The sequence below is a fragment of the Poecile atricapillus genome, chromosome 16 (assembly GCF_030490865.1).
Source record: "Poecile atricapillus isolate bPoeAtr1 chromosome 16, bPoeAtr1.hap1, whole genome shotgun sequence".
NCBI lineage: Eukaryota > Metazoa > Chordata > Aves > Passeriformes > Paridae > Poecile > Poecile atricapillus.
This window is the reverse complement of record NC_081264.1, coordinates 722,866-745,169: the sequence shown is the minus strand read 5'-3', so window position 1 is coordinate 745,169 and position 22,304 is coordinate 722,866.

Below are 22,304 nucleotides of genomic sequence, written 5' to 3'. Positions count from 1 at the left end.
TGAGTGGAATCAGGAAACCTGACATTTACTGACGGTCCTGAAGGGCTCTGCAGTGGGCTGGGACCTTTGGCTGCTGCTCACATTCTGCTGCCATGCCAGTCACTTAAAAACTTTGCTGCCCATCCCTAAGAGGTTTCCAGGGAACCCCTGAGTGGGAATGACAGCTGGCAGGTGTTTTTCAAGTAGAAATCCCTGAAAACTGGAAGTGTGCTTCACTGATGGGTTCAGGGTGTATGATCCCACAGCAGGTGACGAGCAGGGGTGATGGGGAATTCCTCCCTTTCCTGAGCCTGGAGCATTTGGGAAATATGGATTCTCTTCCAAAGTCCCCTGCAGGTTTGGTGGGTGACATAACCCCTGTGTTTTCTGTCATACAGTTATTGGAAATCTCTCCTTCCTGACCTTTAAACCAGGCTGGTACACAGCATGATGCTCCAGTGAATCCTTGTCTGGGTGCAGGGGGTGCTCTAGGCAGATTCAGAACACCCAGGTGACAGATTGGCTCCCCTGGGCACAAGGACAGCAGCTGCTCCACCACCATTTGTTCCCTCCTTTCCATTTCTTTTGCTGCAGCCAAAGGAGCTGCTAGGTGAGGTGGATCTGGAGGAGCTGATTTGGGGAGGAGAGGGATCAGGAGCGATCTCTGCAGCAGCAGCAGCTGTTACCAGCCCCATCTTTCAGCTGTAGGAGTAAAACCTCCAGTGAGGAGCATCCCACATCCTTGTACACTGATTTATTTCTGTGCACTTCCAGAAGAGCTTCTCCACTGGTGCTGGACGCTGGGCCAGGTTCTTCCTCTCCACTGCCCAGGGCACAGGCTCTGTCTGCTCTTGGCCTCTCTACAGGACTGAGTTTTGTTCTGTGCTGATCAGGAGATCCCTCCTGTACACTTCTGACTTTCACCTTCCCACTTTATTTGATGGGAGATTTATAAAGACAGAGCTCCTCTAGTCATCATCCTTGGCATTTATTTCAACATTAGATAGAATTTGTGATTAAAATCATGACTCTGACACATTAAACCAAAGTTCAGTGTGAAAAAAAGGAGCTTTATCTTGTAAGTGTTATGATGAGCTCCTTTATTTCTTGGTTTTTCAAAGCTCCTCCCCCAAAAATAAACTTTTTAGTTTAAAGACTTAAAATTCAAAACATTTATTAATAATGTAAAGGGCTGCCTGCCACTCAAAAGCTATAAAGAAAGTCTAAAATCAAAGTGAAATAGTTTCTTCATCAAAGCAAAAAAAAAAATAAATTCTAACTACAGCTTTGGTACAAGCTTTGGTGATGCTTTGCTGTGTTTTTCAGCCCACTTAACAAACCCATACCAGAGCCAGTCCTCAACACACAAATCTGCAGTCTGTCTCAGCTGGCCACTCTTAACCTGGATGGTACAAAGTACTGCATTTTACATTTTCTGCATTGTGTTTCTAGTTACATTATTGATTTGTATGTGAGCTTCAAGAAATCAATTATGCCCAGCTTTTTTAAAAGTCCTCAATTTCTGCTGCTTTGAAGCATGAGTTACCTGGGGAGAAAATCCTTCACTTACTGCAAACCTGCAGCTTCTGTGGGGCTCCTCAAGACCGACCACCTTGCTGGGTTTGGAACTGGTGCCTTTGAGAACCAGCCCATATGCAAAATAAATCAGCATTTACCGAGTGGTTTGAGCACCTTTGAGCGAGGTGAGCCCGGATGGGCACAGGAGAACTCGGCCCCAACACGAGCTGAGAGCTCCTGCGAGGATCCCATTGCAAGGGAACAACGTCAAGGCAAGCTCAGAAAAAAAGGTGCTGACAAAATGTTTCCCCTTGGTGGAAAGGAGCAGCAAGTTTGCTTTGGAAAGGGGGTCAGGGATTTTCACCTTCTCCTTAGGGCAGCGATTTGCTCACCTTACACCTTGTAACACTGAAAACATTTGTTCAGTTCCCGTGTTTTCATTTGGTTTGTTGTTTCTACAGAGGTGGCTTTTACATAAAATCCAGTGTAATTATTGACACAATTTGTTCTGCACTGTAGATTATATCCATCTGCCTGGTGTGTACAGTAGAAAATTGGATTTTTCATGTTGCCTTAGGTCCCTGTCCCAGGAACTTATTGGGAAGATTTTTGGGATTAATCAGAACAGCAGCAAGAGAAACAAACAAAAAAAATCCCCAAATTAATCAAACTCCCAAACCCTGCAAACACATGGCATTTTACAACACTGCATGTATAGCCAGAATTTGAGATTTAGGTTTTTTCCAGAATATCCTTATTATAGAAGTTTAGGCCACATAATTACTCTGCTGAATAAACTGGGTAGCAGAGAGGAATCTCCTGGCAGCATTTCAGTCACAGTCACTTCCCTCTGAACTCATGGAAATGTAGAAGGTTGTTATGCTTATAACCACATTCAAGAAAGTACTAAAGATTTTGAAGTGGTTTTTGGCTATTTATTTATTTATTCTTGTGCATTATGTCAGACATATCACCAGGAACTTTTTGTGCAATAACTAAATTAAAATGCTGGGACATTTTTCACATAATTCTGTTGTGAATGGTGATATAAAATACCTTTCAGAATGGCTGAAAACATCTATTCTTTAGGTCCAGCAACAGTTAAACTCCTAGCTGGCACTTTGTGAAGACATTTTTTAATTTGTGACTCTCTTTGTCACCTGCAAGAAGAGTGGAAATCATCAGAATGGATTTCCAGCACCAGGCTTCCTGTTTACATTGTTCAGGGGTAGTTAGGGCTTGTTAACATGGACTTGCTGTTCATGGCTAATGATACAATTGAGTCATCTCTGTGCAGTTCTCAGCCATTGAAAACTGTTGTAAAATAACCCAAATAATGGGATGATCAAAGCAATGCAGCCGGCTCTGCATCAGAGTGTGACTGCAGCATTTGCAACCATTACTATGGAGTACTGTAAATATATTCAGAGTAGTACAAAAGAGATATTCAGGTTACAAAAGTACAGTTCAGACCGGGATAGAATCACAAAATAAATATTCAGTTGTGCTTGAAGTCCTTGAATATTCCCCTAAATGCCTTTGGGTGGCTGCTGTGATGTGCCTGATGTGAACAGGTACCCAGCACTGGTTTGAGAATGAGGATTCATTAAAGCATCCCAAATCAAGCATACAGAAAGGGAGAGACAAAGAATGATCAGAAGCCTTTGCTGGAGTTTGTTGTTTTGGGTTTTTTTCTTCTTCCAGTTGGCTGCTTAAAGCAGGTGATTTTGGATTTCTTTGTGAGAGCTATGATGTAAACGCTTTGCTGGGTCTGGATGATTTCAGAGCATGTTTTATTTTCCACAAAAAGCTTTTGGTTGTCATTGCACAGGGTGTTGCATAAGTCAATGATAAATCAAACTAAGATATTTTAAAAACCAAGCATTAGGAGGTTTTATGGTTTAAAAGAAATCACAAAAAGCACATGGGCTGATTTTTTATCACCTCTCCTTTGAGACCCAGTTGATTTCATCAGTGATGTGAAGCATGTAGTACAAAACAAGATGACCTGTTTTCATCCTGCTATAATTCCACTGGAGTAAAAAGCTTTATGCCAGCAATGAATTTGTCCCTGTGTAAAAAAGGCCTTCACGCCTCCCAAGACGAGACTGAAACTGGGTTCTGTCTGTTTCCATCAAATCTCTTTATCTTACATCAAGGGGAGCTGATTGAACACAAGGAATTCCTAATATGAGTCACTTGTCATTCAAGCTCTTCTGGTTGAGGATACAGCATTTCCAGCTTTGTTTGGCACAGCCAAAATCAGCTTGTCCAGCCAGCCCAGCCACCGAGTGTAGAGCTGGAACTGACCCACAAGGGCTCCATTTCTGCGTGTCACAAACACTTCTGAAGGGGTTTGAGGTGCAAATACAGAGAAATCTTAATTATTTTGTTTCCTTCTAAATGCATTTGGTGTATTGGGATGGATCTTCCACATTTCACTCAGGAAACACTCCAAACCAGGCTGCAGCAGCATGCCAGGAATAAAACAACCACAGCATGGCTTTTAGATTCCAGGGAGTGTTTAGGTGGAGGGGTTTTTGATTGGTTGTACTCCAGAACAGTAGTGACTGTATAGATCTCTCAACAAATAAATTACAGTTATTTTCTAGGCATCAAAGTGATGGGTACTAAAATGCTTTCTCACTAGCTTTTATATCTATATATAAAACAATTTTACAGCTATTTTACATTGCAGGGGAGTTTGCTTCTCTAAGTAAGTGGAGTTCTTGTAGCTTTCTCTGGATCTTATCACAGAAATTCTTTGAATGTAACTTACAGGGAGTTTGTCAGTTTAATTTCTAGCCATTCAGTAGAGGCAGAGAGTGCCTTTTTTAAAATGATCAAACAAGAGAAGCAAGAGACAGGAAATATGTAACATGATTGCAGTCATTTTCCTTGTCACTTTTCCATTGTTTTCTTGGTGTAGTGAGAACCCTTCCAAAGCCCTCTGAAAAAAGCTGCCACTGCTGTTGGCCAGTCAGACACTGTCAGTGGCTGGAAGGGACATTGCTTAAAGGTGGGAAAGAAGAATTACCAAAATGCTCAGTACTGTACTGTACTTTCAGGTTGAGTTCAGGAATTTAGAGGGAAAATAAGTTATCTAAATCAAGCTGAGGTGATAAAGCCTGTAAGTTTGTAATAGATGTGAATATTTTTTGTGTTTTCCTTGAGAAGAGCAGATGTGAGGGTCGCTGTCTGGATGACACCACAGAAGTCTGGGCAGTCACAAAAGCTTTCTCACACAGCCAAACTGGCCTGGGAGAATCTAATTTGCTGTTGAGGTATAATACCAAAGAAATGCTTTTCATTAAGGAGCTGCATGATACAGGATCAGTCTAACAAGAGGACTGGGCCTTTGAAATGTAAACAAAGTGGCTCCTCAAGGTAACATCCTCCGCCTTTAATTGGCTCTGCCTTGGAAACAGCACTTTGCTTGGCAGAAGAAAACAAACTTTTACTGGCACACTGCTGCACCCCTCCAGCTTCTGCCTGAGCACATTTGCTATCAGGGGAGCTTGTAGGAAAATGAAAACCTTTTCCTCAGTGCTGTAAAGCTTATGCTGCTGTCACAAGGTTTGAGCTCAGTGAGAGGCACCGAGGCGAGGGTGGCTCTGAGCAGCAGCAGCTCTGGTTGAAGCTCAGCTCTGGGCTCTGCAGCAGCTGCTCAGTGCAAGGTGGGCACATCCTGGCCCTTGCAGCTCCTGCACGAGCACCAAGCCCAAAGCTCAGGCGGTTCTGAGTGCACAGCCCATGCCTGCCCCTCTGCTCAGCCCTGAGGTTACTCCAGTGAGGAGCACAGAGCCAGCCTGGTGGGATTGTTCTGCTCTGTGACTGTCTGAGGCTTGATTATCAACAGGTATTCAACACAGGAATAGATATTTATAGGGATTTTTCTGTACAACTGCAGCTTTACAGAGCTAAAAATAACCAAGCCCAAGTACTCGTACAAAATTATTTTACAAGATTCTGTCTGTGCCTTATGACAAAGAGATACAGATGTTAAAGATAGGAATTCAATTCTTTTGGATCTGGAGACCAAAAGTTTAGTCTCATCAGCTGAAGTTTTCTCTTTTGTGGGGATTTTTATTCAGTGTGCATTAAATGCTCCAAGCTTCAAGCCTTGGTGAAGAATGTGTTTTAACTAATTTCAGTTTTATGGGTGTCAGTTAAGAATACCATGTGTCTCAATGTCAGAAGCTGCTTCTTTGTTCTTTGTGGCCTTGTGGTTCACAGCTTGTCAGAGCAGGGTGGTTTTGTCTATCTGAGCTATGTCTAATGTTTATTGGAGATTTTACACCTGGACCATGAGAGCTCCCTAACAAACAGGGGCTGATTTCCAGCACAGCATCCTCAGAATTTCTGTTTGATTCTTAGGCTCTTGTGTAAGCAGCAGAAGGGCATGTGCCAAACCTGACAGTGAAATCAAAAAACTATCTAGAACTAAACCCAAATCCCGTATATGTAATGGGAAGGGATTTTCCCAGCATTTTTTTCCTGCTCACTGCCATGGTTTACATCCTATTATGGATGGGAATGTGCTTTTCCTTTCCTTTAAGTATGCAAAGTCTTGGTAGCAATTTCCTACTTTTTGGTAGCTTCATACTAAACCCAAGAGCTTTCTTGAACAGACTGGGAAAACAGTTTGGGGAATGTGATTTTCAGCTGAAACCTAAACTGAGAGGGAAGCAGAATCCTTGCTGTGTATTTCTTACTGTTCTGTGCAAAGGGGCTCCCTTGGATCATTGCCGGTGTTCTGGGGGCATCTCTCTTTGAGTTTAAACAGTGAAAATCTACAGAAAACAGAAGGTTCTTAGAGCAAAGAAAGAGAGAAAATGCCTGAACACTCCCAGCACTATGGGGAGCACTGCCCAGGAATCTCTGCCTCGGGGGAGCAGGAGCAGACAGAAGCTGGACTCTGCTGAGAGCAGCTGTCTGTGAAGGGAAACTGAGGCAGGTCCCCAGCTCCTCTGCCTGAGCAGCTTAAAGTGACCTTGGAGTGATCATTTGTGCTTCCTTCTGCTTGCACTGCACACTGGGGGCCTGCTGGAGGGCAGCCCAGGAGGGTTCACACTGCACATGTGAGCTCAGCACCCCCAGACTGATACCTGGCACTGCCCAAAATCACCCATACCTGGCACTGCCCAAAATCACCCATACCTGGCACTGCCCAAAATCACCCCATACCTGGCACTGCCCAAAATCACCCATACCTGGCACTGGCACTGCCCAAAATCACCCCATACCTGGCACTGCCCAAAATCACCCATACCTGGCACTGCCCAAAATCACCCCATACCTGGCACTGCCCAAAATCACCCCATACCTGGCACTGACACTGCCCAAAATCACCCCATACCTGGCACTGCCCAAAATCACCCCGTACCTGGCACTGACACTGCCCAAAATCACCCATACCTGGCACTGCCCAAAATCACCCCGTACCTGGCACTGCCCAAAATCACCCCATACCTGGCACTGCCCAAAATCACCCCATACCTGGCACTGCCCAAAATCACCCCGTACCTGGCACTGCCCAAAATCACCCCATACCTGGCACTGGCACTGCCCAAAATCACCCCATACCTGGCACTGGCACTGCCCAAAATCACCCATACCTGAAACTGCCCAAAATCACCCCATACCTGACACTGGCACTGCCCAAAATCACCCCATACCTGGCACTGGCACTGCCCAAAATCACCCATACCTGGCACTGCCCAAAATCACCCCATACCTGACACTGCCCAAAATCACCCGTACCTGGCACTGCCCAAAATCACCCATACCTGGCACTGGCACTGCCCAAAATCACCCATACCTGGCACTGCCCAAAATCACCCCATACCTGGCACTGCCCAAAATCACCCCATACCTGGCACTGCCCAAAATCACCCCATACCTGGCACTGCCCAAAATCACCCATACCTGGCACTGCCCAAAATCACCCCATACCTGGCACTGACACTGCCCAAAATCACCCCGTACCTGGCACTGCCCAAAATCACCCCATACCTGGCACTGGCACTGCCCAAAATCATCCCATACCTGGCACTGGCACTGCCCAAAATCACCCCATACCTGGCACTGCCCAAAATCACCCCATACCTGGCACTGGCACTGCCCCCAGATCACCCCACAGGAAAGCTGAAATTCAGCATTTTGGTGTTCCTGGAAGTGCCCTGTGGAACCCCAGCTCTGAACCAGAATACCTCCATGGTGTGCTCTGTGCATGCAGCGGGGGAAGGGGATGATCAAAGGAGATGATGATCAAGGATCTTATTTCTCTGCCTTATCTAGTTCTTGTTGCTACATAAATAATGCAAATATAAATGCAGTCACAGGGATCCCAGTCTTCCCTCAGTTATGAATATATTCTAATAGATTTAGTCAATTATAACAAAGATACAAAAATGACAGAAGTCTTTATTTATTCCCACAGAGCTTCTACAACAATTAAACAGCTCCAGTAAACCTAAATTCTTCTTTGAAAGGTTTATTGTATGAACACTAAGCTTTGTACCATTCTGGGACCTGAATTAAAACCATCCGCTGGGCTGTGCCATTTCTGGAGAGGAATGGGAAAGTGGGCAGCTTGAAAAGAAAGAACAAAGTCCTGGTTCCAGTGGCTTTAATTTGTTAAAGATCTTGTTAGGGCTATAAAACTTTACCAGGTCCTGTAGTTGCTCAGTTTAAGGAGGGAGGTCTGGTCTGGCCATTCATACCAAGAGGTTGTTTCAATTCCCAGCCTTGAGGTTTATAGGCTGTTGTGTGTTGAGCTAGTCCTGGACCACGAGTCTAATGAATATCTGGACACTTTGAGGTTGTCTTTCCTTTCTGCCTTAGATTTTTAGTAACTACTGGAACCTGAAACAGTTCAATGAATCCGCAGTAGCATTTTGTATATTCTTTTGGAAGAGAGAAAAGGTTTTGTTTTCTTTTTCTACCATGTAATAATTCAAAAGAACAAAGCAGTCAGGAAGCACAGCATTTTTTCCTTCTTCTAAGCACCATCTCCTTCTAATAACATGCTTAATATCTCCAGCATTCATCAAAGGATTATTTAAAAGAAACAGAGCCTGTAGGTGTGATACTAATTACATATGTGAAGATGGATGTTATGCCAGGGCTAAGTGTCTGGATTACTGGTGATGAATGAGAGAGGGCAAGGCAAAGCCAAGGCCACACCAGGAAAGCTTCTCTTCTGCATCCCAACTTGTTCTTTGGCTATTGTGCTCCCAGAGCTCACAAAGAGACATTTGTCACACCCTGAAGTGGCATTTAGAGGCTCTCAACTGTGGACAGCTCAAGGAAATGGAAGACCCTCATTTCAGCAGGCTTTGGACAAAGCCCAAAGGCACGGTCCAGTACAGAGACAGGTTGGACACTGAGTCAAATTTCATAAGATGTAACATTTGCACAAGGACATGTGCAGATAACCAGCCTGACAGGACTAGCAACTGCCTTTTTTTGGATAAATTTTGCTGTTAAATGTCTCGAAAAGAGCATTCTCCTGAGAGCAATGCCCACAGCTGTCAGTGTCTGAGCCAGTCCTGCCTGGAGAAGCAGGGCTGTGCTCCAGCTCCCCGCAGCTCCAGGGATATGAGACCTTCTCTTGGCCATGAGTGTGTCAAATCCAGCCTGGAGTGCACTGAGCCAGGAGTTATCCTCTGCTTTCACGAGTGCAAGAGCTTGCAAGGTGCTGAGGAAAAAATCCAACAAACTTTTCAAGTTTTCCAGGAACTCTTACAAGTTTTGAAATCAGTTCACAGCCAATTAGAGCATAGAACGAATAATATCAGAAAACTAAGGAAAAATATAAAAATAACAACTCCAGAGAGGTTCATATGTGGCCTTTGGAGTGCTTTCCTAAATTCATGCCTTCTGCAACTACTCTGGCTTCAGAGAATTTACAGAAAAAGTAAGTTTGAGCCATTGTTTAATCCATCCTGCAGTGGCATCTTAAGCTGCCACTCTGGTTCCCTTATCACCTGTGTGGAAGGAATCTGACAATCTGTATTTAAAGCATTATTAATAAGACTTTTAAATTACACTTGTGCTTGAATGAGCTAAATGCTTCCATGTGACAAATTGATATGAATGGCTTTAATAAACAGAAAATGAGAAGTGGGCTCATCTGTCCCTGGGGGCTTAGCTGCCTCCATTCATTCTTCTTATTAAACCTTGTCTTAGGGCCCTGTTGTTTGCACTGATTGATGACCTGACTCACCCAGAAACTCGGGGCTCTCCTGTGCTGCCATTTCACAGGGCAGGGGGATCCCAGGCTCAAAGTATCTCCACTAATGAAACTGATTAAAGATACTCCATGGACCGAAACTTTCCCTGGTTACACAAAACTTTCTCAAGGGAGACTGGACAGCAGCAGATGAGTCAGAACTCTGCCAGCCTAGACCATATTTTGTCGGGATAAAATGCTTCCAGCTCATTCATTTGGCAAGAGATTAGAAGCTAATCAAAATTAAGTCCACTCTTCTTTTGTTTCCCTCTTGAAGAAGCCCCAGACAACACAAAGACTGTAATATAATTATAATAAAATCAAAGTGAACTGTAGAAACAAGAGCAAGTATTCCTCCTTCCCCTGTTACCCCCCAGTATGTTATAGCAGGCTTTGGTTTGGAATGAATGCTATAAAGTTTATGACCTATGTCAGCAAACATTCATCATAGGAGTGAAGAAGGGATGTGTCTGTCCTCTGCTTTACCTTTGACAGAGCATTTTATAAACATTTGATCTAGAATTGAAAGAAAGACTCTGCAGGAGTACCTGGGGCAAATAGAAATGGGGAGGTGATGGTAATTATTATTTCACTGCTTGGACATGGTAAAGTTAAACTGAAATTAAGTAACCAATCTGATGCTAAATCTGTATTTACTCCAATAACATAAACCATCATCTAATTGAATTTCAACTTGAATTTTTAATAAACCCAAAGCCAAGGACAGTGAAAACATTAAAAGCAAATTCTAGAGTCCAAAACCAAAGAAAATTGGGATTGCTGGAGCAACTTCCCATTTATGTCATGGACTTTGAATAGCTGCTCTTTAAGATATTCTGTTTTACAGACAGAATTTAAGAGGGACCTTTTTTCTTAAGGTGACATTCTCCACTGTGCATCACTTTAACATTACTTACAAAGCCCTTCCAGAGAGATGATGTGAGTTCACAGTGGAGGAGTCAGGCCTGGCCTCCAGCAGACAGTTTTAGATCGTTTTGTGCCTCGGGTTCCCCTGTCCCATCAGGATGGGTGCACATCTGTGTCACTGCAGCACAGCCTCAACTGTCCCACCCAACTGAACCAACCAATGCTGGTTACACAGGAGGAGGAGGAGGATACACCATAACAACCTCAGCTATTGATCTAAATATTGATCAGGTTACTGACTGATAGTAACTATGGAAACTATTTGGATTCCTTAAATCTTATCCATAGATTGGGGTAGAGACGCCACTTTTCATCCAGGTTATCAGAGATAATCATCTCTCCTAACACAAGCATCACAGACAGAGATTCTTGTTTCTGTCTAGAACTCTTCTGTGGCCTGGCAGGGGAGCTGCATGCCCTGCTTTTCTGGATCTGTCACTCACCCTTGAGCTGTGGTGACACTGTAGGCTCCAAAGCTGCATTTGAACATGACCTCTGCAGCTACAAAGTGCTGACTGTGTAAGTCAGCAAGAGTCCTGATGCTGGCTGCCACGGCAGCAGATTTGGCTTTCTCTGTCTGAAAGGAATCCCAGTTCCTCAGAGGGCTCCTGCTCATGGGGCTTGCAGTGCTCAGTTCACACTTCCCTTGGGTCTGCTCCTTTATTGTGCTTGGACAAAGGAAACATCAAATGCTCTGAAATCAGAGATTCCGTATTTTACACTCGTAACGTTCTCATTATATATGGGAACACTTAATGAAGCAAGAGGCAAAAAGCAAGAGTCTCAGGCAGACTGAAAATAAGTAGCTTGAAATCACTCATTGGGAGTGAGTGCTTTGAGTTTGCCACCCAGTGCATTGGAATGTTCCAATGGAAAAGATGACAACATCGAGATTGTTGTGACAATGTCTGATTGTTATTTGTGTGTAATTGAAGGAGTAACCTAATCTTCTGTGCTAACACGCATTAAAGGAACAGGGAGCCAGCGTTGCCAAAGAGGGCAGGGTTCTAATTTCCAGACTGTCCTTCTTACAGCACAATCTTTGTACAAACAGCCATTAATTCTGTGTAGAAAGTGCAGGTTCAATACAGCCCATTTGCCTTCTCTTCACAGCTTTTCTCCACTAACCTGGATATCCATTAGTTTCATGTTCTTTATCTGTGTATGACCAGTAGTTGAAGGATGCCATGAGACACAATTTATTACACCCATGTACAGGGATGGAGTTCTGTTAATACTCGGTGAGATAAATGAAACTGCACTTTCAGAGCCATGTCTGTGCAAAGTAGTGACCAACTATTTTCAAAACATTGCCCTGCATTTTTTTAAATTATATTTACCAGTTTAAAGCTGCAAACCACTTTAATAAGTGCAACATAATCAATCCCAGACTGGCAAGAACTTCAAGTATCTACAAGTAGTTCACCCTTACCAAAAGGCCCCGTAGGCATTTCTGTGCCTGACACATGTGCACATAGGTATTTATTTATAAAACACACATGGCTGTACATATGTTATAGGCATCTGCATTACAGTGTTTAGGTAAACAGTTAATTCAGTTAGCCTTTTTGCTGTTGATGTCTAAACAAATCTGCATCCAAGAACAGGCTTTCCATGGACAAAAGCTGAGCAGCTCGCTTGGGGAGTTAAAGAGGAGCTGGAGAGGCCAGGCCGTGTGCAGGGCTGAGCAGTGTGTGTGCACAGACACGGGCAGTGTTCCTGAGCACACCTGGGCAGGTGTCACACGCTGGGCAGGTGTCACACACTGGGCAGGTGTCACACACTGTCCAAGGTGTCACATGCTGTCCCAGGTGTCACACAGTGTCCCAGGTGTCACACAGTGTCCCAGGTGTCACACACTGGGCAGGTGTCACACACAGTGCAGGTGTCACACAGTGTCCAGGTGTCACTGTCCAAGGTGTCACACACTGAGCAGGTGTCACACAGTGTGCAGGTGTCACACACTGTCCAAGGTGTCACACACTGTCCCAGGTGTCACACACTGTGCAGGTGTCACACGCTGTGCAGGTGTCACACACTGTCCCAGGTGTCACACACTGTGCAGGTGTCACACACTGTGCAGGTGTCACACACTGTCCCAGGTGTCACACACTGTGCAGGTGTCACACACCCGGCTCACCCGGCACAGCTGGCACAGCTGGTACAGCCCAGCACAGCTGGCTCACCTGGCACAGACCAGCACAGCTGGCACAGCTGGCAGAGACCAGCACAGCTGGAACAGACCGGCACAGCCTGGCACAGCTGGCACAGCTGGCACAGCTGGCACAGACCAGCACAGCTGTCACAGACCAGCACAGCTGGCACAGACCGGCACAGCTGGCACAGACCGGCACAGCCTGGCACAGCTGGCACAGCTGGCACAGACCAGCACAGCCTGGCACAGCCTGGCACAGCTGGCACAGACCGGCACAGCTGGCACAGACCGGCACAGCCTGGCACAGCTGGCACAGCTGGCACAGACCAGCACAGCCTGGCACAGCCTGGCACAGCTGGCACAGACCAGCACAGCTGGCAGAGGCTCCTGCGGAGCTTGGCAGGGCCGGGCTCAGTGAGCTGGGCAGGCAGAACCTTCGGGGACAGAGCAGGGACAGAGCGGGGACAGAGAGGGGACACAGCGGGGGGACAGCTCCGAACAGAGCAGGGACACAGCGGGGACACAGCGGGGACAGAGAGGGGACAGAGCGGGGACAGAGCGGGGACAGAGAGGGGACACAGTGGGGACACAGCGGGGACACAGCGGGGACAGAGTGGGGACAGAGCGGGGACACAGCCCCGAACAGAGTGGGGACACAGCGGGGGACAGAGCGGGGACACAGCGGGGACACAGCGGGGACACAGCGGGGACACAGCCGGGACACAGCGGGGGACAGAGCGGGGACAGAGCGGGGACACAGCCGGGACACAGCGGGGACACAGCGGGGACACAGCGGGGACACAGTGGGGACACAGCGGGGACACAGCCCCGAACAGAGTGGGGACACAGTGGGGACACTTTGGGGACACAGCGGGGACACAGCGGGGACACTTTGGGGACACAGCGGGGACACAGCCCCGAACAGAGCGGGGACACAGTGGGGACACAGCGGGGACACAGTGGGGACACAGCCCCGAACAGAGCGGGGACACAGCGGGGACACAGCCCCGAACAGAGTGGGGACAGAGTGGGGACACAGCCGGGACACAGCGGGGACACAGTGGGGACACAGCGGGGACACATTGGGGACACAGCGGGGACACTTTGGGGACACAGCGGGGACACAGCGGGGACAGAGAGGGGACACAGCGGGGACACAGCGGGGACACTTTGGGGACACAGCGGGGACACTTTGGGGACACAGCGGGGACGCTCCTGTGCCCCGGGCCGCGACAGGAGAATGAAGGATTGCGGTGCTGCGGGGATGATTCAGGTACCTGAGGCTCAGACCAGGTGCTCTGCAATGAACTGCATTAACCTGCAGCTGGACAGAGTTCAGAGCCAAGGTTCGCTATTCTCACTTCAATTGCTTTCAAATCTGGACTGGGGATTATATTCAGTTATTTATATGGCTGGGGGGGGTTTTGTTTATTTTTTTGGCTTCTTTTTCTGTCTGGTTCTGCTGAGAGGATAAAAAAAAAGGGCGTGCTGTCTGTGTGTTGAGGTCTAATAACATTTAATGCAGAGTATACAGCAATTCACCCTCTAAACTTAGAGGCAGGAACCACAAAATGACATTTAAAGTTAGGATGACATTTCTTTGGAATATCCACTGACTTGGGGTAGGTGGAGGGAGAGAGATGGCTTTGAAAAGCAGAATGCTTACAGGGATAACCCTTTTTCAGTTTTACAGAACATGGCAGGGCTTAAAAAATGTGCCTGCCTTAGCACACAGACAGACTACATGATCTCTTTTGAAATCTGCACAGGATCTTTTTACCCGCTGGGTTTAATTTCAGAATCCAGTACAGTCATTAAAGAAAATAAAATTATGTTTGTTCTTTCATCTGGAGCACAGAGCAGTATCAATTTTTCATTCCCTCCTCCTTTGCATTCCCACTTTCAAAAAAAAAAAAAAAAGATGCATGGATGGAGGAATTCACCCTATAGCTCCCCTAAAATTTCTGGTCTCCAACAGCTGCTTTGAATTGATTCTGTATACATGGCTGCCTAATGTGTGCAGCATGTAACAGTGTTCCTGTGCTCTTGAACAGGAGATTGCCAAACTCAAATAGATGTGTACTGAACTGGCAGTGAATCCAGAAAGGTCTGGCAGTATCTTCCCAAACGTCTGAGTTTTCTGATCACTCCCTCGTGGAGGAATGGGGCATTCCAGCACTGCTGGGTCCAGGCACTTCCCATTCACCTTCATCATTTAAAGACAGGGAAAACACAAAGTTAGACAAGAGGACATAGAGACATTTCCAAACTAATATCTCTTTATTCTTTACCATGCTGCTGTCTGTGCATTCCCTATCTGATACAAGTATTTCAGACTGAGCAGGTCTTTCCTCCCACTGTGTTTTAATCACTTCCATATAATAATAATTTAAATAGGAAAAAGGACCTCTGAACATCTAAGAGCAATCTAGATGTAACCCTTCCTCCCCATATTTCATACTGGTGTAACTCCTCTGTTCAGGGAACTTTTCTGTGCCTTACTCTGTCCCACGCTGGCAGTTTGTGGGTTGGAGCCAGATGGATTCTCTGTCAAAGGCTTTAACATTTCTATCAAACTCCTGCTCTGGTGTGGGAGGTACAGCCTGGTGATGTTCAGGATAAAAGGAGAGATTGAATTTGGGGACATTGGCATGGGTTGTGGTTTAGGCTGTGAGTGAATGTGGGGCTCCAGCAGCCCCAAACTCAGCCTGTCCCTGTCCCTGTCCCTGTCCTGCAGCCTGACACAGAGGTTAGAGGTTCTGCCACCGGCTGAAATTCATTTTTAGTGTCATCAGGTGAGGGAAGGACTGCACTAGAAACACTCCAGCCACTTTTCCACAGAATTGACTTTTCTATGTGACCTTTGTGCTGATTTTGAGGAATGTGCCATGCCTGCCTTCACTGCTGCCTCAGTCCCTCCTGTGCCTCTCGCATGCAACGTACACAGAGCATCTCCTTTTTATATCTGGAAATAATAAATAGCATTCCAAACAATGGCATTTCAATTTCTCACTTTTCATGCTTCCTTCAGACAATGTGTGATTGCCATCACACTCTTAAAATTCAAATGCCAGATGGAGAATGTGCAAGGGCACCTGACTGCAATGATTAAACCCATATCATCCATTCCTGCTACCTGAGAATGTAAAAAGGGTCAGCAGGTCAGGCCAGAAACTCATCCAGCAGGAGATCCTGTCTCTGCCAGGAGAGAGGATCATAAAGCCTTGGTGGGATTGGTACTTCCTCAATATATCCCTAAATAATGGGGAACAACATATTCCTCTGGGGGATATCATATACATATGGGAATCTTTGAATTGCTACGTTTTGGTTCAGATCTAACTGTGTCAAGGATTCTTAATGGTTTAAATTGGAATTATTATTAATCCACACAAATCAAAATTACCTCAAGACAGCAGGATAAATTAGAGTGAGTGTGAAGACATGAGGCTTCACGTGGACAGGTCTGGAATTTTAGCTTGTGTTCCAAATCATCTTAAACCCATTGGTTGGGCTTGATGATCTTAGAGGCCTTTGCCAACCTCAGTGATCCAGGATTCTGTGATTCCAGCAGATGCAGTCACCACTGTGTCAGCTTTCCCTGCATGAGACTTTGGAGTTACAGATAAAACTAAAATTGTTCTCTTCTTCATGGGACACACCCACAGCCATTACCAAGTGAGGCACTGTAGAAGTGTAAATATTCTTCTGAAGTGACAAAGACCACAGAAATATCAGCAAAGTAAGGAATGGGTGTGGAAGGATAAAGGGAACTGACACATCTACTGCGTGCCAAGTGATGGTGCTGAGCCATCATGAGACACAACAGGAGCTCCTCAGCAGCTTTGTGCTCTCTGGGAGGCTCCAGCCCCTCGCAGCGTTCCTGTCCTGAGGAGCCCAAAGCTGAGCCTGGGCTCTGGGCTGTGGCAGCGAGGGAGGGACAGTCCCTGCCCTGCTGCTGCACAAAGCGCGGTGCCCCCGGCCTCCCTGGCACCCACAGACTCTCCTGCAGCAGAGTGGCCATTTCTTCCTAAATCAGAGGACAGGAATGGCCAGGGAGCACCAGGAATGGTCAGGGAGCACCAGGAATGGTCAGAGAGCATCAGGAATGGTCAGGGAGCACCAGGAATGGTCAGGGAGCATCAGGAATGGTCAGGGAGCATCAGGAATGGTCAGGGAGCACCAGGAATGGTGAGGGAGCACCAGGAATGGTCAGGGGGCACCAGGAATGGTCAGGGAGCATCAGGAATGGTCAGGGAGCACCAGGAATGGGCAGGGAGCATCAGGAATGGTCAGGGGGCACCAGGAATAGTCAGGGGGCATCAGGAATGGCCAGGGAGCACCAGGAATGGTCAGGGAGCATCAGGAATGGTCAGGGAGCACCAGGAATGGTCAGGGAGCACCAGGAATGGGCAGGGAGCGTCAGGAATGGCCAGGGAGCACCAGGAATGGTCAGGGGGCATCAGGAATGGTCAGAGAGCATCAGGAATGGTCAGGGAGCATCAGGAATGGTCAGGGAGCACCAGGAATGGCCAGGGAGCATCAGGAATGGTCAGGGAGCATCAGGAATGGTCAGGGGGCACCAGGAATGGTCAGGGAGCATCAGGAATGGTCAGGGAGCATCAGGAATGGTCAGGGAGCATCAGGAATGGTCAGGGGGCACCAGGAATGGTCAGGGAGCATCAGGAATGGTCAGGGAGCATCAGGAATGGTCAGGGAGCATCAGGAATGGTCAGGGAGCATCAGGAATGGTCAGGGAGCATCAGGAATGGTCAGGGAATATCAGGAATGGTCAGGGAGCACCAGTGCTCTCCTTTGGCTCCTCCAGGTGCTGTGGGCTGTGCACAGAGGTGCCCAGCAGTGGGAGGTGCTGCGAGGGCAGCTGGAGATGCCAGCAGAGCTCCCGGCTGCTGGGCTTTGTGCTGCTGAGCGCCTGCAGACCCAGACACCAATGACAGAGCCTTTAAAACACCGGTTTTACCTTGACAAGGAGGAGTGGAGAAGTTGTGGATGGAAATAAAGGAGGAAGTGACAAGAGAACAAATTAATCCTTGCTATCATCTGCACTTTTCACTGTGTTCATGCCTTTGCAAGGGCAGATTTGGCTGCAAACAGCGCATGCAGAAAGACTGGTGAATGAAGGCTATCAAATGGTGTTTATAAGAAAAGAAATCTGTGTGCATTTCCTTTTTCTACTGAGCCTGTTCTTGTTTTTAATGTCTGTAGAACTTTCTGCAGCGACCTGTGCTTTAAAATGATAATATTCCTATAAATTAGAGTATAAGTGAAAAGGATATTCTCCTGCCTTTATGTAATTTTAGCATTATCAGGTTTACTTCTGACAAGGAATTTTCTTTTTTTTTTTTCCTCCTTTGTCTTTATTTTTGTTCGTTGTTTTTGTTCCTAAGAGCAGAAAAATACTGTATCTTTAAATTAGGAGTAGCTGAATAATGAGTCTTGGGCAGTGAAAAGGCTAATGTGCTGTGGAAGAGAAGGAGTTTAATCTAATTTAGTTGGAGGGTGTCTGTCTGTGGTGTTGTTTTCTGGACTGTGGGAATAGAGGAGGGAAGCTGCCCCAGTGAATGGTTCCTCCTGAGCCAGAAGCAGTGGGGAGTCCCTTAGATGCCACTGATCCGAAGCCAGGCCATGAAAAGGGGATTAAAGAAATGTTCTGATTTGCAATTCACACTAATGCACCCCGTCGAACCTTTGGTAATATTTCAAACCACATTTCAAGGGAAGTGCCCTTAAAATAGCCAGCTAAATTGTATTAGAGCAATACTATACAGCCCACTCATCCATTTATGATTTGTTTTTGTTTTTAATTCTTTTAACTCTTGGTGGTGGTGGCTTTCTAAGGCAATTAAAACTTTTGTGCATTGTGCAGATTCGCACTTGCATGGGAATATTCCTCAGTGTGCCTGTCCTGTTAGGCAGACATGTTTACTTAAATTTTGGAGGAAAACCTCTACAAAGATTCTGTAGCCAGGAAAAAATAAACCCATTTGGTTTAGAAAATAAACATTTCTCTGCATGCCATTTAATTTTATTAATATCTAGTGGAAATTCAGTAAGAAACACAGGCTTATAACATAGCTAGAATAGCTATCAGCTTTCTTTTTGTGTGTGCCATCCTTTACTTTCACAGTTGTTATCTGTATGGCTAACAGCTTTTTAATAGATATGGTTTAATATCTGTGTTTTTAATACATAAATAGAATTCATTGCTGGAATGAAACGTGTGAGTTAAAAAGTGAATGAATGTGTAAAAATATAGATGAAAATAGGATTATTGAATGGGATTAACCTTAAACTGGTCTCTATTTTTTTGTGTAATAAATGGCCAGAAATATTAAACCTGAAAATCAGTTATAGCTACAAACTTCTCAAATATAGGATTGTCAGTATCGGTTCCCGTTCTGTCGTGACACACCATTGTTCCTCATAAGTCATTTAGACTAAAAATCTTTAATGTACTAATTAACTCTTCAACTCCCCGAGCTGCTCGTTTCATTTCATTTCTCTTTACTGCTGAAGTGTCAGAACATTTTCTCTCAAATGGATTATTTGGGTCTTCTTTAATCCCATTTCAGAAAGCCTTGCCTGGCTCTGTAATTTCCAACGACTCTAACATGGATAGAATGGATGCAACTTTGATTTTCACCATCAGCCATATCAAAGTGTTTTATTCCACTGCCACTGTAACAGATTATCCAGCATGAAACTTTGCCATTGCAGGAACGAGGGCTGGTGGGGTTTTTTTTTTCCTGGCTCGTTTATGGTTTGCTTTACCTACAAAATATTTAGTTATGGTTTGAATTATCACTTGCCTTATTAAATATTCCAGTTTTAAAATATTTTCCTCACGGGACAGAAGAAGAGCTGGACTTCAAGATAGAGATTATTCCTCTGCACATTTTTGGGAGGTGGGGAGATGGATAGCTAGAGGGAGAAATGCATCCTTCCTGTGAGTTGGCACATTATTTGAAATCATGTTTAATTATAAAGTTTCATTAAAAATCTTTTGCTTAAAATTTTAGAAGCCTAATAAGATTTCCATTAATTTAAACATATCACTATTCCCACAACGGCCCAAATGCTTTCTTTTTCCTCTTTCATCCATGGTTAAATATGTAAATAAAATGTCTAAAGTCATTCTTCAAAGAAGACAAAAGAAAAAAGAGCTGAGGGAAAAGACAGCCATAAAATTCCTCCCAATTCTCCATAACATTTGCCAGAGGGGGGCCAACTCCTAGCCAGGGCCTAGCAGCAGGGGTGCCTGGCTGCTCCATAGAATCACACATCTCAAATCCCACACACAGGAGAAAAAAATAAAATAAAATATCTTTTCAGCTGGAGCCTTCAAAAGGTTCTTTTCATTTATTAGTTACAGAGGTATCTTCCAGTTGCTGATTTCTCAGCGCTCTCGTTTTTCTGTAATAATGTTCTGTTTGTTACTCTCACTGACTCAGGCTCGTTGAATGGGTGATACTTGTAGATAGCGCTTTAAAAATATAGAAAGTAAAATAAATGATCTAAAGCAGGATGCACTGGCTAAAATAATAGCTAGAAAAACAAGGCTGATTTAAATTGGCACATGAAAGATCAATTAAGAGAGACACAACTACAAAGGTTGGAAGTTCCCCCCGCTTTGGTTTTTTTTTTTTCTCACTTTCATTTGTGTTTCTTTTCTGCCTCTTAGGAGAAAAAGGTTGCTATCAATGTTACAGAAGAAAAAGGCCATGTTTTATATAATGTATTTTTTTCTAGATTACTTTAATGTCAAGAGTGATAGAATATGCTTTACAAAAATATTTGTTGGGGAAAAAAAAAAGGAAAGAAAAACAAGCTCCCAAACAATCCAGTTGGATAAAACAAACATTGAATATGTGCCTGTTATGCATTATTTAAATTCTACTTTTTTATTATTATTTAAATTCTACTTTTTAAAGTAGAATTTACTTGTCCCCTGAAAAAGCTTTCCCCACACTTCCCTGCCACCCCCAGCTGAGCTCTCCAGAAGAGGAATCAGGATGAATACAAATACTAAGAAAACAGGCTTAGATTAATGAAGAATGGAAATGCCCCAGCACACCCTCTCTCTCTCTCACACACAGACACTAAAATAAATAAAGCTCTTTTTCTGCTCATAACACTGCCTGCTTTTGAAACATTCCCTGAGGAATCTGCAAGTGTCCAAGGGAAGGTCGGTGCCCAAGACCAGTGCTTTATAAATATAATCTGCTCCATGCACTGGAGAGCCACAGAAAGGACCTGGCTTTTCAAGGCACATTTTTATGATGGCTTTTACTCCTTGGCAAGAGCTGGCCTCATCTTCGGGGCTTTCAGAGACAAACATTAGCCCTGGTTTGTTGTCCTTGCTTGGATCCATTTCACCCTTATCACAGCTGAGGAAGCCAACAGTTTCCTTTCTAGAGCTGCTGGGGTATTAACTCTGACCCTGCGGGATTTGGGAGTTTCCAGGAGAATCCGTGCTCTTTTCGATAAGAAACAGGCACTAATGGAGAGGAGCCCGGTTTGTGCGGGTGAGCATGAATGAAATGAAAGAGAGATTTTCCTTCTTCATTAATATGTTCGCTAAAACTGAACTCAAAGGGGGGTGGGAGGCGGGGAGCAGAGCTAATCTTTGACTTCTGCTCACTGCGCTCCTTTTCCGTCTGTAGAACTGCGAGCTGTAGTTTGGCTGGGGATTAAACTCCCTCCTTCTCTAGCTCTGAGAGACCAATAACCAAAATAAAGCTCAAAGCCCAACTTTAAAAGTAAACACGACTCGGTTTACAAAGATTCCCGTCTCCAAAAATCTCTAAGTATCTTGTCTTTAGTGGATGAAGAAACTTCCCCAAGGGTATGTCTCTCGTCCTCTGAGCATTTCTTATTTAAGGAAGGGGGGAAAAAGAAAGCAAGCTACTTTTCGAGTGATGCCGTACTGTGATTAAAACCATAATCAGGTACTTTTCCAGCAATCCTGCCTGTCCTGTTCATTTAGGAATTCGAGACAAAGCACGACATTAGAAAAAAGCTGAGACTCCAGGCTGAAAGCAACCATATTTTATGACCCTGGCAGCGAAGAGTTTACAGCACTCGCCATAAAATGCATCCTCCTCCCCACATCCTCCCTGCTAAAGCTTTGCCCCCCCTCCAATCAAGGCAGTCAAGGAGGCACCACCTTCAACCCTCTTATTAGGAGACACGAAGTCTGAAGCCTTCGCTCTCCCTGGCTTCCTACCTGAGCGAGGGAGGGCAGGCTGACGCCTTCTACAGAAAAGATCTTGTTAAACTTTCAAGAGAGGGCAACGGGAGGGAAAGCAGAAAGCAAGGAAAGAGAGAAGGAGAGAGAAACAAATGGGGCTTTTTCTAATCTGTGCCGATCAAGGAGAACCTGTAGGGGTCCTTAAGGAGGTTTCAAGGCGTTCCGAGTGATTGGAAAGTAATCACCGTGTCAGCTTCACCTTTCTCATGCAAAGTGGA